Consider the following 19,470-nt stretch of genomic DNA (forward strand, 5'->3'; position numbering starts at 1 on the left):
TATCTCGTCATGTTTTCATTATATTCCTCCCAGAGGCAAACTTGCCCTCAGATGACACAAATTTTAACTACTGCTTACTAAATATGGTGAGGGCATCATCTTAGTGAGTCATACTGGCTTCCCTCAGTCAGGATACAATAAACACCAAACCAGACACACCAGAAGATGGGAGCTCCGAGATCTCTCCACTGCTACCTAAGATGATCATCAACAACTTAAAATGGGTATGTCCAGCAATGGATGTGAGACTTGAATTTTTGAAGTTATAAATACTTTCACAGATACTCCTTCATGTCGCAAAACAAATTAACATTATTAGCGTTATTATTAACACCAAAACCACATCTAATGCTTTTAATATACCATTAGGAATTGTAGAATCCACAGCAATAAATTATTCAGTGACGTTCCAAAACCATAAATACTTATATATGCTGAACCATGGGTAAACATACTGATTTAAAAATAAACATAAGACAACAGAGAGCCATAAACACCTGAGTGCTCCATATAAATACCTGGACAGTTAATGTATAGAACACATAAAAAGAAGGATGTGAATTTTCTAATGCAATGAACAAACCTCTAATTTATCAACTTTGCCACAGATGTGGTTCATTTCTGTCGCCTTGTCTTTAAGGAGCAGAATGGTCTCGTCCAGGATCTCTGATGCATCACTTCTAATCTGCATGAAAAAAAAGTATCTCACATGAGGATGAATCGTGAAGATAAACACTACATTTTTTTTTCACTTCGCTGTTTTTTTCACATGAATATTTCAAAAACCACCTATTCAGAAAAGTTATCACAAGGGCCCTTTTGCACTATGTTATAAAGTACAGATTGGAAAAAAACCCAAATTTACTTTCTCAAGTAATCCATGACACAATAAAAAAACTGATAGTAGATGACAGGACTCCCACATCAAAACTGTAACCAGATCCTTCCCTCTTCTCCCCAAATTTCCACACTACTACTCCCACAAGATCATCTACTTTCTTTTATGAAATACTGTAGACATGAGGGGTAATGATGGATTTAAAATGAAAACTGCCTTTAAACTGCCTTTGATTTTATTAGGATTTTGCTACCTAATACAACCAAGCTTGTTTCTGATATCTGTACGAGAGCCCAAACCTTATCTGAAATCCTGCTAAGTAAGTGTTGTGTTATCAAGAATTACCCAATTTCCTATACAACAACTTCCAGTGCTATGTTAGGTGGCAGTTACACACGCCTCCAAGGAGAGCACTATAGCTAATGGAACGTATGAGCCAAAAACCATGGATAAGACAAGAACTAGGAAGAGCTCTCTGAAGGGAAAGATAAAAGCAAAACCAGGAAAACCTCCAGTAAAACACCCAAATAGGCATCCTAATTTGTAAAACAGAGCAGCAACCCACTGACGAGAAAAAAAGAGAGGCACTTTTATACAAGCTTTCTCAACTACAATGGAGGTCTTGGTTCATTTCTGGAGTAAAGCTGTCCTGCCTACAATTTTAATAGGCTTAAAAAATACCTAGGAATGAGGATCCCTTCAAAAGAGATACTTGTCCCAAACACTGAGCTAGAGGATATTCCTCCTTCAATGTCATAGGGAGGAGTAAAGATCTTTCAGCTAGAACAGGGAGAACCTGGAGTTGGGCTAATGCTGCAGGGAATTTTCTGGGCATTTTGAGATTTAATCCAGAATCTCAAATCAAGCATAAATGCCTGCTATAAAATCATTTAACCCATGGACCATGCTTTATAAACACTAATAGGTACTTAGATGTTTTACTAATGATCATATGACTCATTTGTCTTTTCTTAAGAAGTTGTGTTTTTAAAAGCTGAGTATAGACAAAGCTATATACGTATAAAATGACTCATAGTAAGGTTTTATGGTATTTTTATTACCAGAATGAGTATATGCAGATCAAATGCTTTTATAGTGCTCTAAGTGTTCTGTAATAGGAGATCAAACAGATGTATCAAATAGTGGTAGCTTGCTACTGTAAACAAACCAACAGTATGTCCTGTATTACCAATCTCAGCACTACATCCACCAAATATATATATATATATACACACACACATATCCACGGACACCTCCCCCAGCAGTGGCACAACTGTATACACACAGTATACACAACAGACACACTCTGTTATCTTTACAGTATGTACTTTATATCCAATAGAAAGCAAGCACAGACACTCAAGCAGGATCCCTGTGAATGGATTCAGATTTCTATTTCCTAATGTTAAATAAAAATACAGAACGAATATCTAATGAAGGAGCCGAAGCAGATCAATTTGACGTTTGTTTTGTCGAATTATTTTGGGTCAATGGTAGACAAGAAAACCCCTCCTCTATCATAAAGCACTTGCGAAAAACAGGTTGGTGATCTGTCTGAGGTGAGATTCACACTCAGGTAAACTACAACAGATTAAAATTTGAGCCTGGACTTTCCAAAGATAAGGTAACAAACTTATTTGCTAATGTTGGTCTCGGAAAGGACGAGGGGAAAAGCCACTCTTACAGCTAAATGCTAGATAACTACTGTAAATATAAGCACAGTTTGGGACACAGCCAGAAAGAGGGAGATGTTGTACAGACCCAGTACAGCAACTACCAACAGAACAAGGTCGAAGCAGACACGGAACAAATCTAAACCATCTTACTTTGAGGGTAAAAGCAAACAACCAATACAAGACACAAGAGAGCTGATTTTCCAGCAAGCAGCCTGTGGTGAAAAGAAATGATATGCAAATATGATTCAAGAAGAGTCACTCTGCAGCAGCCTGCAGAACCACAGCGACAGAGGAGTTCAAGAGGAGTCAGCACATGACAAAGGGAAATGATTCTCTTGGTACAGCAGCCTCTCACGAGCCACAGAAAGCAGGACTGGTCTGAAACCCCACATTATAAAAACAGATTTATTTCCCCTTGTGCAATGTATTTTACTTTATCTTACTGAAGATTTAGCAGAGTGCTCAGCACAAGCACCAGAGCACAGCAGACCATGGGAAAAAACCATGTATTCCTCTTACTAGGTTTTACTACGCTAACTGAAGGAGGAGGTAAGGAAGGGAGGTTTGATTCAGCTTTGTTTTCTAACAATTCAAGTCAGCAAGACTAAGCTCAAGGAGGCAGCAAACCAGCAGCTCCAAAGTCAGTCAGGAGACAGCACAACCAGAGTACAAATGATGAACTGGAACACAAACCAGGAATGGCACCCTGCATGCAGGGCAGTGAGACCTGATCCTCGCAAACACTGCAGTTCAAGCTGTACCAGTTAAACAACCACAGACTGTTGTTATTTTGTATTTTATAAGAGCTATTATTTTTTCAGGAAAATAACAAAAAGCAGCTGGAGCTACAAGTCAAAGATATTGTGCAATTTCTAGTTGTGACAGGGACTTTTTTGAAAGGATCTCTCTATATTCTATTTCAGTCTTTGATCCCATGTTAACACAGAACAACATAAAAGGATCACGAGTAAAACTAATCACTGTAAACCAACAGCTCAGTGGTGAGAAAAGGGAAAACTGAGGTTGGTATGTTCCTGAGAAGTTAGCAAACCTTAGCCACAGCGAACCAAATAAAATAACCTCTTCCTCTCTTTTCCCCAGTGATGAAACCAGGTTTCACACCTAGGACCTCAGGGAAGACGTTCCCATACTGTAAGTCCATGAGACAAAGATAAGCAGCTAGCAGCTGGTCTGTGGAACTGTAATAAAGCAAGATTTATAAACACATAATTTATGGGGGCAAGTTCTGCAAGAAAGTTCAGTGGGTTGAGAACCACTAGCCTGTGGTTTTATAAACTGGTGAGTATGCTGGAGGATCAACATACATATTTAAAAAAAAACAAACCAAACCAAACCAAAACAAAAAACACCACACAACAAAACATAAGCAGAGATTTTGTATCTAACTACACATCCTCTTCCGTGGATTAGCCAAAGCCAAAGAAATGGAAGTAGAGAATTTCCACATGTAACTAAACCAGCTGTGCCTCTCTGAATAACTATCATTTTCAATTGTGCTCTCAGATATACAAGAAGCACAATCGTATCTAAAAAGGTAAACAACAGTGACCCATGGAAACAATGAGAACAGCATATACAAGAGTCTGGTTATGACAATTAAATTTTTTTTGCTTTTGTGTCACTGGTTAAAATCATAGCTCAGTTAAAAATCACAATTTGATAATTATACTTGAGAGGCTCTGAAGCCACTTAAAAAGATATTAATTTACTTTGTTGAAGTCAGTGCCCTAAGGAAGACATCACAAAAAGTTAAATAACTGGCACTAAAATTCTTCTAGTACAATCTTTTCACTGCAAGATGCTTCTTCCGTGGCAAGTGTGAGGCGTGCTGGACTCTATTTAAATTGTCACTGTAACTTACCTACTGTACAAGTGTCCATTTTAAGTGCTGTGCCATGCTGTGCCTAGCCAGGTGCAACAGTACGACACTGGAAATAGCATTTTGTCTTCCTAGCACTGAGGATCCAGGTTTTTCCTCATTGCAGTATTCAAATGTATGCATCGAGTACTTGTAAGTGAAAAGCAGCAGCACACCCAAAGGAGAAAAGCCAAATCCCCCTGTGCGAATACTTTACTGAATGCTGGACTGAAAAAAAGCAAGATTCCCCTTGCCTTTTGTTGGCATAGACAAAAGACCAAATTATTGCTAGGCACAGAAGCTGGAATCAGTTCAAATACTACATTATATTTATGAGATTCCCAGATACCACTTGATGTGCTGCTGAAAGGAACCTTACGTTGTAGGTACCGGATAGAAAGGCACAGCATCAGCACGCTGACTGCAATGCTTTGATGTTCCCAGATAAGGTCAATAATCTGCATACTAGGGAATTATTCACAGCCTGCAGGTTGTGGAAAAATGTTTTCAGGGGCAATGCAAAGATAGCGTATTGAAACTAGGTTAGTGGTTTTTGTATAGAAAAGGTTGGCAAGAAAAGGGATCTCACAGGAGCTTTAAAAGCTCACTGGATCCATCTGGACAAGCCAACCATCTTTCCCTATACTGGAGACAAAAATGTAAGGTGTGTGCCTGATCGATGAGGAAAAGCGTAAGGTACACAAAAAATCTTAGCGTAAGCTCCCAAACAGAAGAATTCAGTGAATGAACTTACTAGTAAGTCAGACAGAATGCCATCAGCAGTGAAGAGCTATTGATTCAAACCACTTGCTTTGAGCAGGTGATGCCATATCACTGACACAATCATCATCACCTTTCAGGAATGAACTCAAAGGATTTTTTGGCCCAAGAAACCAATCTCTTGCATTCTACATTTTGCACTGACTAAATGTGCCATAGTAGAGAATCTAAAGCTGACAAGCAAAAGCCAAGGTGGATCAAAAAAATAGACTGCATTCTCTGAGGTTCCCATGCTCCTTTACAGCTATTTTTGTCAAAAACTGAATGGAAAAACAACTGCTTAAACAGCCACTAATACTGAACCATTCTCACAAGGCAGCTATTTCTCCTTTTAAGTCCCCCACCAACCATGTGAGACTTTGATGAACCAAGCTTTTGTTTCTTTCCACTCTATGTCACTTCCTTCTGGAAGCAATGATATCTCCTTTCCATAAGCAAGACATGCCAATGACAAAACCAGACACCTCTGACAGAAATCAAAAAAAAGGATTAATAACTGGCTATACTGCTGACTGATTTGCCTAGAACAAGGATGGTGGCCTCGCTTCTCTTGAGAGGAACTCGCATCCAAGGTGCAAGAAAGAACTGTCCCATAACCAAATAATAATAATCATTAGTTAGCTGATAGTTTGAATAAACTGTGTCAAACATGTCAATTTGAGTTCTCAATGGGTTCTTGCAGACCACACCACACTGCTTGCGGTCTGCCTATGACTTAAGAGTTCCATCCTTGAGAGTAAGCAGAGCATTTCTCCAAACAACACTGGGATACATGAACAGAAAAGTGGAAACATGCTTAGGGGGCAACAGAATCATAGAATTGTCTAGGTTGGAAGGGACCTTTCAGATCATTGAGTCCAACCATCAACAATACTGGCATTTGCTCTGTGAACAGAAGACCATGTGCAGAAAAGGCCAGCTCACCAATGTCTTTCGCTTGCAATGAAGCTGGTAAGAAAAAAGCTTTTCAACTGCCTAAGAAACACTGGCTGCGTAAGTTTCTGATCTGCTTCACTTTATTCTGTCCCTCTCCATTTCTCTATGCAATTCCTAAGAACCATCCAACAAAATAGCTCATAGGCAAAAGTCCCCCAGGAGATGTTGGCTGGTCACTTCTTGCCATTAGAAGTGCACGTTCAATACAATTAACAACCATTGTAGTTGCCAATGACACATGCATTATACAAGATGACTGAAGACAGAAGAAAAATGTTGTGGTTAGTGCTAACAGAAGGTGGGGTGGTCTGTGCATCAGCGATTGTAAGTCCCTCTAGGTAAAGTTGGTCCATGCTATGGGAACCAGCGCTCTATGGAACACTTGTGAAGGGTTAAAATGCAGTACCAGTTCCTCTACCTAATTTTACATTTTTTTTAGCCTAAGGAAGGAAAGAAAAAGTTGGCTGCAAAAATCACCTTCATTATTTTTACATGAGCAGCATAACCCACACAGCCTTCAGACAGCACCGCTTCGCACGGCGAGGCCTGGGGGAAGCTGAGCGGTAACGCACACCTCTGGCTCTAAACGGTTTATCCCAAACAATTAGGCACTGACAATGGCCAAGATAATTGGCGCATTATGAACGTTGCAGAGCGCATCAGTGGGAACCCCATCGTTAATTAGTACTCCCCACTCACTTATTCTACCCATTATCAACTTCTCTCTTATAGCCTCCTAGCGGACACAACCAGCTGGTGGTGTTTGTCCATCACTGGTGGCCTCAGTTTGTAGCTGGTGAATGTCACTGTGGTGCCACTGTCTCACAGGGATCCGGAGGAGCCTTCAGGGAAGGTTTCATAACGCAAATAAAGGTAACGGGAAGGACGTGGAAAAACACGGATTATTTGATTATTCTGCTGAGATCTACCTCCGGCATTTCGCCGCCGAGCGAGCTGGGAGGGCAGGACGCCGCCTGACGGGAGGTGGAGGGCCGGGGGGACACGGAGAGGACAAGGGGGGGGACCTGGGCCTCTCCCGCCCCGCGCGCGCCCTCGCGCCCCCTGGCGGGCGCGGCGCCCCGCTGCGCGCGCAGCGCCACCGCCCTCCCCGCCAAGATGGCCGCCCCCCCCCCCCCGCCCCCGCCCCGCCTCGCCTTCCCCCGACCCCACACAGGCCCGGCCGCCTTCCCGCCATCGGGGCTCGCGCCGCCTCCGCTGTCCCGCAGGGCGCCTCCGGCCGCTTCAGCAGCTCCCCCGTCGCCTCTCCAGCAAATGTCACCTAAGGGGGAGAAAAAACAGTCACAGAGGCCAGGCCCGGGTGCGCTCCCCCGCGCTCATTATAGCGAGGAATGTAAAATTTATCAGTTCTGAGAGGCCTTGTGGCCCCCGCGCCGGGAGGTGCCCCCACGGCCGTGAAGGGCCTCCCCAGCATCGGCCTCCACAGGGATCCCGCCGCCCAGGTCTCACAGGGAGATTCCTGCCCGCGGGCTGCTAACCCCGTAACAGAAACGTGTATTTCAGCAGAAGTTCCCCGCCGGCTCAGGTTTTGAAGCGTAAAAGTTGATTCTAACGCTTGCACTGGGGTGTAACAACAAAGCGGGATTTATAGAAGTTGAAGTTATAGCCCACATTATTCACTGACAGAAAAATGGTTAAACCCCACCAAACCCCAACCCATTACCAAATACCTAAAAGAAAAAAAAAAAAAACAACCAACCCACCCCAAACCACCCTGACTGTTAAGAAGCAGAGATATCGCTATGAAAGAGAACCAAGAGCCGCCGAGAAGGGCAGTTTTGGGCAGCTACTGAAGTTTTTTTCCCATTTCAGGAAGAAGCCCGTACCCAGAACACCAGAAAAACTCAAGGGCTGCAGGAGTGCCTGCCTGGAGCCAAGAGCCCCGCATGCCACCTCCGCGGGGGACAAGAGCGGACAGACTCGCACTCCCAACTGAAGTTTAGAATTAAAGACTGTTGTTCACAAAATCTCAGTAAAAAATTACAACTGCAAGGAGAACAAACCACCTACTATTCTGAGCGTATTTTTAAAAACAAATGGAATAATCAGAGTTCAGATACAGGAAATTGAAATCAGCAAAATTAAATGGCCACCCCAAATCCTGCATTTGCACTGTAATTTAAATAATTTTTAAAATCCTGAATCTATTCTCCTATTCTAATCACATCTCAATCTCCAAAATGAAAATAATTAACCTGATGAAAACTCTCTTTTTTTTTTTTTTTAAATAAAGCCAAACAAAGGGAAGCTGTCCCATTCATTGGGGCTACTTTGCTAAAATGGTCATCATAAAAGCAGAACAAGAGCAAGGTTTCTTTAGCAGACCTCTTTATCATTTTTCATTTATCATAATCTTGTTCGTAAATAAAGTTTGTTATCCTTTCACCTGGCAATAAAATTAAGGAGACATGAGTCACCTCTGAAATTCAAACTTTAGTTATCAATCCAACAGTCGGGCTAACTCCAGGATTTTTTTTTGCCATTCTTAAAAGTGCCCAAGCACTTCCCAAAACAGGTACAATCACTCTTGTCTGGAACAATATGGCAAAAGGGAGCTGCTATCACGGAAGGGCATTAGATAGAAGACAGGGTGCTGGAAGAGAAAGAATAGGAAAGAAGACTCTGTCAGAAAGGGGTAGAACAGAAAATACTAGACTCAATTTAGACTGAAGCAAATGTTAGGAGCAGCATACACGTAAGTTCACCCCAAAGGCTGCGCTTCATGTGGACTGAAGATGGTCACTGGCATGCCACTCCTCTTTTACTTTATAAAACCCGTTCCACATAAATGGAGCAAGCGTCGTTCTCTGCAGAGCCCGGGTCAACTTGTCAGCTCAAATGAGGTGGTGTTATGCCTCTGGAGACCTCTTTGCAGCCAACTCCTGCAACAGAACAGATTTGAGGGAATGATTTCAGGTACGGAGGTATTCCTGGAGGTAGCTTCTGCACCAACGCTGAAGACGGTAATAGGGAAGGCAAAATCCTTTTGCCAACCAACCAGAGAGGAGGAGCAATAGAGAAACAGAAGTTACTAGTGGGGCAACAAAGTACAACACATCACTCTAGGAAGGGTGTTCTGAAAAGGCATCCAAGTCATCCAGGGAGCAATGAACCCAGGAGACCAAACCCACCATATCAAGTGAGCACGCTATTCTAGGTCTGCAATCGTGCAAGCTGGGGAAGGACTCAACTCCTACTCACTTCCAGGACAGTGATTCAAAGACTAGAAAGGAAAAATTATGCTATCACAAAGAGGAAGGGAAGAACAACAAAAAAAATCTTAAGCACACAGAAGAAACAGTGTCTGTATTCACAAGGGGAAACATGTGTGTGCATATATAGGATGGCAGAATGCAGGTATGAGCTCAGGCGATGTTCTGAGTAGCAGGAATGTGACCCAACTTGGCCTGAAAGCTGTGCAACTACGTTAGAGCAGCACTGAGCTAAGACTGGTATGTATTGTCTCAGAGAAATTGTTAGCAGCTGGCATCTTCATCAGCTTAATGACCACACCTGTCAGCCAATTAAGGTTATTTCCTAAGACGCTTGTGTCTCACAAACTCTGCATGAAGTCTTCATGGTGGCATAAACTATCACATTGTAATCTCACTTATACAAGATTTAAAACCTAGCCACAAGTTTCACAGCCTCTTTTGTGTACATAGCTGGACAGAAGAAACCTCAAGACACATTAAACTCCACAGGTTCAATGGGAACGATCCATAAATGCTGTAAATCAATGCATGGATTTCAGTGGTGCTAACATGAGTTTACATCCCCTAACAATCTGTTCCACATCTGAGGTAAAGATTTCTGTGTGGAAAAGTTGTTTTCCTTCGGCTGCTCCTTAGCATGGTCAAATAAAGGAACAGAATTTCCATATCTAATTTCTCCTCAGAAAGAAAGAGCACTCTTCCTTCCCACTGCACATAGGTTGTCTGGAAAGATCACTGCTAAACAACAGAAAAATACATTCTTTTCAAATAAGAAAGAGTTCCCAGTGATTTCGCATTACTATAATACATTTAATTTGTGAAAAACCTGTAAACATTGAGTCTGAGAGTCTGATTCCTTGAAGTCGTCATAAGGCAGAGAAACATAACTGCTAGCTTTTCTGTTAAGCGTATTTTACACCAGAGCAGTCTCAGTGGGAGGTGCAAGCATCAGATGGCCTACAGAACAATTCTATCAAACTCCCGACATTTCTTGGCAAGTCTGTGCACAGTCAGCTTCACGGGCCTGAAGCCACTAACGAAGCCACATGTTCAGGACGAGCACAGTTGGCTTAAAAAGACAGGCCCAAACTGATATTGAACTTACAGCTTTGCTTAATGGTAGCAATCATTAAATGCATGGCTGTAAAGCAGGTGTAATTCCACTAATTTGACAGATGATACATTAAAGAACCATCCACTTAAAGAAGCTGCATTAACTGTCCAGGTTACTGTCCTGCTGTGACTAACCTTGCAGATGCTGCAGGCCGGTAGCTGGCTGACATTACTAGCCACCATAATAGCCACCGTGAGCATCTTGCATTCATAATGTTCATAAAGAGTCAAACATTGGAGTAGCATGTGTTAGAGGACAGAAGCAAAGTTTATTGACACCGCTGAGAATAAGTTAATTCAAAACAGATTCACAGTTAATCTTTACTCTAAAAGTGTTACATAGCCTGAAATGTAACAGAAGACAACAATAGAAGGAAACAACAGAAAATAGATACAAACAAACCACATAACACTATTTCTTCAAGGCATGCTACTGTAAAAGCACACTAGGCATAAAAAAGCCAAAATACTATGTTTAAAAAGGACTCAACTGCAAAAACTTAGCAGTTCCATGTGAATTGCAAAAGAGAAAAACAGCATTCTAAAGGGCCAATGTATTTAAGACACCTTCAGAAATGGTGAAGAGGGGCCTCTTGCAAATTGCAGTATCAATAGCATATTTACCATCAGCTGTAATTACTTACTAAACAGACCATACAAGCTCCTCCAAGTGATTATAGAACTCACTGTGTATTTATCATTAAGATCTGAAATAAACCCCACTGAACACATTTCAAAGTAATGATGAAAATACAGGGTGACAAGTGTTTCTTAGTTAAGACTAATTTCACAATCACTTTAAAATTATATAAGCTGGCATTGGCAGTAAAAGTAGTCTACCCTTTTCCATCACTCACTTATGCCCCTAAAGCCAACCTTTTGCGTGTGAGAGGGCAGACATTCACAGTGGAATGAATCAGGAAGACATACTGAGTTGAAAACTAGCCATTAATTTCTTTGCCATATAATTTTATTTCAGATCAGTTCTTCAAGTCATGGCCCAGCCATGCTAAGGCTAGCACTGACAAAGAAAACAGGTAGCGAGGGGAAGAGACACGTTGGATCTTTTGATAGCAGTGTTAACTTATCATGAAACCTTAGCCAAAGGCACAACAGCACCACTTCCAGATGGCATTTTAATGTTCCCATATATCCACTGTTGATTCTCCTGTTTATTTATGGAAAGAAAAAAAAAATTAAAACCACTACTTCATTTTGTAACTTAGGGAAAAATTATGCAGTCTAGCAAGGTTAGCTTTCCTTTCAGACTTTATTTAGCGTAGTATATACTGTACCCATAGTGATATCCCTTTCTCGGTACCTCCCCTTAAACGTCTTTGTTTTCTCAACAGCAATCTCCTCCTCTTTACTCCAAGCCCAAGATAAGATAAGCTTTTGTAACTCCTCCTGTCTTCTTTCATTTTGCCTCAGCATTATGCTCCCGTTCAACCTTATAACAATTTACCTGCTTTTCCCAAGTATTTTTTTTTAATACCAAATTCACTCCTTGATAAAAAGATTTGGGTCAGGTATTTTATATCATCAGCTCTTCAGGCCCATAAGATATGAATATAGTGTTCTAATATCACACTTCATTAAGGAACACGAAAGAAGAAAATTCAGCACTAAATCTCTTCTACAAAGTTTTCCAAAAAGCCTTCCGCTTTCACTCAAAAAGTTAAGCTGCCTTTGTCGGAGCTTGAAGTGCTCTCCTAGTGTGTCATTAAGATGAAAAGGTAGGCATAAAAAACTTCGAAAATAGCCAAACCAGAAAACCACACAGCTTTTTATAGCATTAGAGACTCCAGCAGGAACATTTCAATATTGCTGAAAATTAACAGGTTCTTCAGTACGATGTCCTCCTATGCCAGCTTCAGAATACTGAAAAAACCCTACAAAGGGAAAGCAATCAGTGTATAAGGGGAAAGAAAAAGAGCAGAATGGCAAGTGTATTTCAATAGTAAAAATAAAGCCCTTCGTGGCTATTTGCAGGATACATTCAAATCAGGCAAATACGTCATCCAGCATATGCTTGAAAGCTTTCACTTAGCAAAATCTTCTACTGGAAGATCTTATTTTGCATTCATCATTGTCATAGTCTCATTTGCTACAACTGCTACACAAAATTAAAAATCGTAATGAAAATTAGGAGTTACATGTTAGAGGAAATTGTTATTGCTAATCACAAAATTAAAAAAAAAAAAAAAAAAAGGAAAACTAAGGCAAGTCTTTGTGAAAAGGAACCGAAAGGCCTTGTTCTGATTTCCACAACACCATGGTATGTGACAGAGCTGAGCTAGCGAGACAGGGCCCACAGGAAGAGACACTCAAGAACATTCCACAAAAGCTATGATTAATCCCCGAGTAGAGAAATACCTAAATTATATCCCTGCTTTGAGCAAGCTACCAATATGTGCAAGAATCAAGAGAGATCAGTATTAAAACAAGTGTTTAATTTCAGCTGAAAATGCCTGAAGGAAACAGAATGACTTGCAAGTAACAAAGAACACAAGTTGTTTCTGTCTTCCTTGTAAGAACTGACAGACTTGGCATGCTGCTATAAAAATACACAGTCTGCCATACAACATGATACAGGACACTTGTTTTATTAATTGGCAGGGCTTGATTTCTTATTTAACACCAGTATAAGTGGCACTTGATAAAGCCAATAGAATACAGCTGACATGAACTAATACTTCAATGAATACTTATTCCCCACCAAGCGGTTCACTTTGCAATGTCATCTTAATCAAGCTTGAAAATTCATTTTTGTAATTCTTAATAGCCTCAACAATACTTGTTTCTGGCCCACTACAGATGTGTAGATGACTAATAAAGTAGATCTTAATTCAGAACTAAGACAGAAGCTGTCAGTGGTTTAACCACATGAAAATTACGTGGTTATCATGGACTAAGCATTATATCATATCCTTGAAAATGCTGAACGGAAAAATAAAACACATCCAAATCTTGGGATCTTTAAGTGGTCTGACTTATTGCAAATCATAGATAACCATATATGGAGAGATAAAATTGATGGGAGCGATGATGTCAGGAGACAGATATAGAAAAAAAATATTCTCTGAATAGTAAAACTGAACAAGATTTCCCGCTTTGTTTGTTTGTTTTTTTTTTTCTTGGAGACAAAAATAAGTCACATCAATGTTCAACTGCGAAAATGAAGGAAGGAGGTGTTTAAAGACTGGTTTAGGATTGTCTTTTATCTTGAGAAGAGAAAAATCTAAATAATCTGCCCAAAGAGAACATTATTCACTTTACATCTCCACCAGGCTCAGGTGGGGTAGGAGCTACCTACAGGTCAGAAAGGGGGATGCTCCCAAGTGCTCTCTATTTCTGTTTTTTGTAGCCTTCCTCTCTTCTTTGAGAGTGGGTGGGGGAGTGTCTTAACCTACAAAGTGCATCTTCAAAACCTCCCTCTTTGCCATCAGGGATCTAAAGCGTCCCCTATCCATTACCAGGATGGTGACAGTGCTATGCAAAATCACCACTGTCACCCTCCTGATTGAGCTAAACAGCTAGATTCGGGTAACTAACCGCACCTGAGATCCCCCAGCTAAGCATCATTCCACTTAATCATGGAATGGTTTAGGGATTTAAGTTGGAAGGGACCTTAAAGATTGTCTAATTCCACTCCCCCTGCCATAGGCAGGGACACCTCCCACATCAGTGCTCTGAGCCTGACCTTACCGCCAACGGCAAACTTGGTTTCCACAAGAACAAATAACAGAGTAAATAACAAAAGAACAAATAACAGAGTTCTGTGTTTCCACAGAACAAATAACAGCCACAGCCATAGTCATTTTTTTTAAAAAAAGGAAGCACAGAAACACTTATTCAGCTATTCAGGAGCTCAGCAGTAGCTCAACTTTATCCAACACCGCATCCCAGAGACGGGAGACCCGAAGACTGGACCCCCCTCAGCGAGAGGGAACGCAGAGACCCCGCTGTCCCCGGGACCGAGACAAGGCTGGGGAGCGGCGCAGGCGGGCGGGAGGGGAGCTCCTGGCACACCCCGCCGAGGGGAAGAGGGGCAGAAGCCCCCGATGCTCCCGACCATGGAGAGCCCGAGGGCTGCCGGCGCATCGGCCGGGGCAAGCGGGCACCCGGCAGCCTCCGTTCCCGGCCCGGGGGCCGAGCCGCCCCCGGCCCTCAGGGACCCCCCGGCCCGGCGGGGGGCCGGGCCGAGGCCGTCGCCCGCCCCCGCAGCCTCCCCCGCCTCAGCCGTCCCGTCGGGCCGTTACAGCTGGGCGCCGCCGAGCCCGCCCCTCGCTCCCCGGCTGACGGACCGCCCCCGGGCCGGGGCAGCCCCCGCTCGGCGCACCCTCCCCCGCTCCTACCTCCTCCCCGGGCGGCGGGGCCAGGCGCCCGGCCCCGCTCTCCTCACCGCCGCCCCCGCCCGGGGCTGCGGCGGCTCCTCCGGCCGCAGCATCACCTTCAGCTCGCCGCCGGTCCCCGGCTGAGCCGATGGCAGCCGCCGCCGTCGCCGCTCCGCCCCCGGCCGCCGCTCCTCCCCTCGCCCGGGCCCGCCGCCTCCGCGCTCCCCGCCCGCCACCTAGCGACACGGCAGCGGGGCTGCCCCCCGCGTCCCCGAGCGGCGTTAGCCCCTCTCTCCCTCCAGCCATAAGGGTCTCTTCAAAGAGACAAGGGCCCAAGGCTTATTCTCGTTTAAAAGTCACCAAAATTCTCCTTCTCGCCCACGGAAAAGCGCACCCCCAGCACAAAGCTTCCTCTCCCATTTACCACTCTTAAAATCAGGGTTTTTTCGTAGCGTTTTGCTTGAACAAGCCTGTACCGCAGCCTATAGGACAGAGGCTCAGATATTCAATGCTCAGATAGATGCACTAGAGCCGATCTCTATTTTTGGCTGCTGCTGAAAATGCAGCTTTAAGGTGCTCAGAATTTCTCTACGCCCTGTTTGCAAGGAAAGTATTTAAATGACTTGAGGTTAGAGACATTCAGTTTTATAAGAGGCAGAGCAGAACTCGTGACACAGTGCCTAAATCACAAAAAGACCCTGTCCTTCTCCCTGGGGAAGCCTGCAGTTAGAGAGACTACAGAAGATGCTCTTCCTTGCATTAGGCTCCTTTAAAACACCCTCTTAAACGAAAGCAATATTTTAGAGAGGGACAGATGATCAAGACAGCAATCAGTGTCGAGATAAAAATAACCATCTGTTCTCAGTTTGTTCATTGTTCTTCCTCCTCTAAGCAGGAAACAGGACCTACTTGATAACCAATGATCAGTCAAGGGCTGGTGGATAGAAGAGGGGGAGGATTTCTCAATAACAGCATGTTTCTTCTCAATAACAGTGTTGTTCTCAGTTGGAAGAGGTCACAAGCAGCCTGCCCTCGAAAGAAGTTTGGCCCACACATCTTGTACTGAAGACTCATACTAGGGTCAAGGGGTCTCTGTAGTGCCAGGGACATAAAGCAATATGCAGTATTTTCAACTGATCAGTTTGAGACATTATCTAATTTTAGGTTTTTATACTATATAAAACTACTTTTGAGTGCTTGCAGAGCAGAAGGCCACAACAGGCCTGCACTGTCATCCAAAGCTTTTCTTGGCTTTGGAGAAGACCAAATTATTGCTGAATAACAGGAGGAATTAAAGTTCAGTTTAGCATTCATAAGAAAATGCCGAGTTTATAGTCTGTGGTTTGCTGAGATCAAAGCGGCCTAGCTTGAAGAGGTACTTGAAGCAACAGAAGAAAGAGCTAAAAGGTTGCAGTGTTTCCCCAAACCTTTTGTCAAGAATAGGGACAGACACGGTGAGCTGAATCTAGTCTCTGTCGCCCTGAAAATAGCACCAGACAGACCCTTCTATGCTACACTTGTGGTGACTAAAAACATCTTAGCTAAAAGATTGTAAAGTATTTGCAAAACCTGATCTTCCACTGACCAGCACTGCATAGAGGAGAAGCACATTGCATCTCCGGGCACTTCATTTCTCATTTCAATTGAAGCTCTCCGGATCTGGGCAGCCACTTTGCCATGGATTTGCAGAGTTAACAGCACAGACCTGTTCTCTGCTCAGCCACTCAGGTACCATTTATGCTGTAGACCCCAAGGGTTTGTATTCGGTATCTTTGAAAGAAGTGTTTCTATCAGGGAAAGATGCACGCAATAAAACTTCAGTGAGATTTGGAAAGCGTGTTTGGGAAGCTTTAACAGATCAGAATGAAATATTCCTAACTTCTTGTATATCACAGATTAACTGTTACAAAACTAAGTTATCTATCATAGGAAGAGTGTGAAGAGGTATGCTTAGAAGAAACACAAGGAGCCAGGGGGAGTACTTTAGGTGCTTTAAAAGTATTAAGATTCCTCCTGATTATTTCATATAGACTATGCCATCCATGTGAGCTTTAGCACTGGCATCAATTATTTACTGTGGAGGAAGCCTCTCAAGAGAAAACAGTGCTAAAAGGAACAGATCACACATTGTATTTCTGTTCCTATGACCAAGTGGCTTCATGACCTCTGCCTCTCTCAGCTGTAAGGTTGGGATAACCCTTCTGTCCTCACTATCCTAACAGTTTCTCAGTATAAAGCACAGCCCAAATACAAGGAAAGCCACATGTTGAATTCCTTCATTTTTTCAAGATACTAACTTTGCAGGATGACTCAAAAAAGCCAAACAATTTTTCTACATTATACAGATCCAGTTACTAACCACACGAAGTATTTCTGAAAGACAGGTAATAGCATTTCAATGTTTAATAAAACACCCAAATTGTCTTTTGCAAGTAGTTTTTTTTGCATTAAGTTTTAGCTCATTTATTCTTAAGTTTGCAAGTTGTTCTTTGCAAATTCTTAAGTTTTCTCATTTTACAGCACAGGATAGAAAAAGTATGAAAGGCAGACTTAATAACAAGGTTATTAGGGGATATAAGCTATTAGGATTTAAAATTTCTGAATTACAAGTCCAAGCATTTTATGTAACCTTGTGTAGCATTCAGAAAGTCAGAGAAATCTATGTTTATATATTCAATACTTTCTCCTGAGTGTTTTAAGAATTCCAAATCCTTTGCATCCTCCAACAGAAAGAGGAGAACCCCACTTTCCCCCCACTGACTCAGAGTCCACAATATCCAGAATAGCAAAGCAGCAAAAGAAAAAAAAAATAAAAAAAGGAAAGGCCTTGTAGGAACTCCAGTGCTTCACAACAAGAATACCCTTTTTGTGCCTAGAGGTTATTGTTACAGCTACAAGGGTCTAAAGAGAGAGGCAAAGCTTGCAGGTAGAGACAGTATCTTTTATATGGCCAGCTTATACAGCCTAATGTAATAGACAAATTTTTGGCTATTGCAAAATTAAGTATTCCTTTCTGCAATATGCTGGGACTCTTACCTCCTTTGTTAGTATATCTCCTATGCACTTCCAACTTTTTACGCTCATCTCCATTTTGTCTTGCAGCTGTGAATAACTAGGCCACATTTTCAGAACCGATTTAGACATGCCAGATTATGATACACATCAGCTTTGTTGTAACCACACCAGTAAGTTATTTTTATGCAAGCATGAGCCCCTGCACTGGATGATGTCCCTACCTTCTCTAGCTCCTTTCACATCATCTGCTGTTCTCATCTGTGCCTCAAACTCCGTTCCTTGTTTCTGAGCATTGCCAACACATCTGTGACTACCAAAAAAAAAAAGCCATATCAGTAACTAGGTATTACTGGGTGCTCAAAAGAAAGCATTTGTGGAAAGCAAACGTGGGGGCAATAAATATGTTCTTATATACTTTCTTAAATGTAGTATCACAGAGCCCAATATAAGTCTTTCATACTGATGAAATTGCAAGGCATTTCCTTATACTATCAGGTAATAAAATGGTAGTTCAAGTACAAAGGAATGTTAATTGGAAGGCCAGGAAATTTTATCTTCTTAGCAACACTTCTGAATTGCTGTAATAAGAAATGCTGGTTAAATAGCACAGCGCTTCTTCAAATCGCGTTGTGCTTCATATTTCTAAAGCACTTTTAAAATCAAGCATACTACATTAAGTCCTCAGAGACAAATTTATCTCCTATTTGAGAGGGAAAGTACACAAGTGATCCATCACAGCCACACAAGGAGTCTGAATTCTTAAATTTTGGCTACAATCTTGCCTCTCTAAGAACCAGCTGTACCATTTCTTGCATATTTCTACAGCATCCAAGAACAATACTGTTACCGTCCAACACATTTTTCCTCATGCTAGTATTGGAAGCCATTTATGTAGCTACCTTGAAGCCGATTATTCCCCTCTAGCATCACCACATGCAATTGCTACACAATCATATCTGAATACTGATACTTGTATTGCAAGGAACACATGTTCATCAGAAGGAATTCAGGCAAGTCTGAAACTAGAATGCCACAGGTAGTTTTAAGATAACAAGAAAACTTCAAAGAGGTATTTAGCACTAGTCTCAGTCTTTCTCCTGCTATACCAAGGAGAGGATTTTTCAATTGATTACTTATGAAAAATCCCAGGAAGTCTTTCTATCTGCAACCATACATGAGTTTTCAATTTCATAACATAACTGAAGTCCTAACATCTTGTTAAGAGCTCATCACCTTGAGGAAATTTAAGTACTGTTGGCATTTAAAGGACGGACGTGTTATTGCATGGTACTTAACAGTTACATTCCTTCCTCAAGGAGGCAGCAGTAGAAAAAGTTACAGTCTCCCTTTACAGTTAAGTTTCCTAGTTTAGAAAAACTACCAGTAGGGATCAGAGTGATTTGCAGAAATAGTGCTGCTGACTTGAATGAGTATGCATTTTAGTCTCGTACCCTTAAAGTGTCTCAGATTAGCTTCCGTACTGCGCCTCCAGTCCAGGTCCGCTGGTTAGTCCGCCAGGTTAGTCCGCTCCGAGTTCTTGTCCTGCCTAAAGCACCCCATCAAGCTTACTTTATCCTCATAGATACATGCGTTCCTGAGGATACGTTCCTTAGTCTTCGCCCCTGCAATAACCCACCCCCTTGATTCTTAGTGGATTTTACTT

General features: G+C 42.3%; 1 long non-coding RNA gene across 5 annotated transcripts in view; it reads right to left on the minus strand.

Moving 5' to 3' along the window:
- LOC134522333 (uncharacterized) overlaps positions 1-14,968 on the minus strand; it is a 42,836-nt gene extending 27,868 nt beyond the window's left edge. Inside the window, exons 1-5 of one of the 5 annotated variants that reach the window (XR_010073039.1) lie at positions 14,814-14,968; positions 8,821-9,009; positions 8,545-8,720; positions 7,282-7,388; positions 584-685 (exon numbers count right to left, since the gene is read on the minus strand). This is a non-coding gene — a long non-coding RNA (uncharacterized LOC134522333). Of the gene's footprint in view, positions 1-583; positions 7,231-7,274; positions 7,389-8,544; positions 8,721-8,820; positions 9,010-14,813 lie in introns of those variants that run through there. The other 4 variants (XR_010073038.1, XR_010073040.1, XR_010073037.1 and 1 more) reach the window with 4 other exon arrangements.
- Positions 14,969-19,470: the final 4,502 nt, after the last annotated feature.

The sequence above is a fragment of the Chroicocephalus ridibundus genome, chromosome 12 (assembly GCF_963924245.1).
Source record: "Chroicocephalus ridibundus chromosome 12, bChrRid1.1, whole genome shotgun sequence".
NCBI classification, from domain to species: Eukaryota; Metazoa; Chordata; class Aves; order Charadriiformes; family Laridae; genus Chroicocephalus; species Chroicocephalus ridibundus.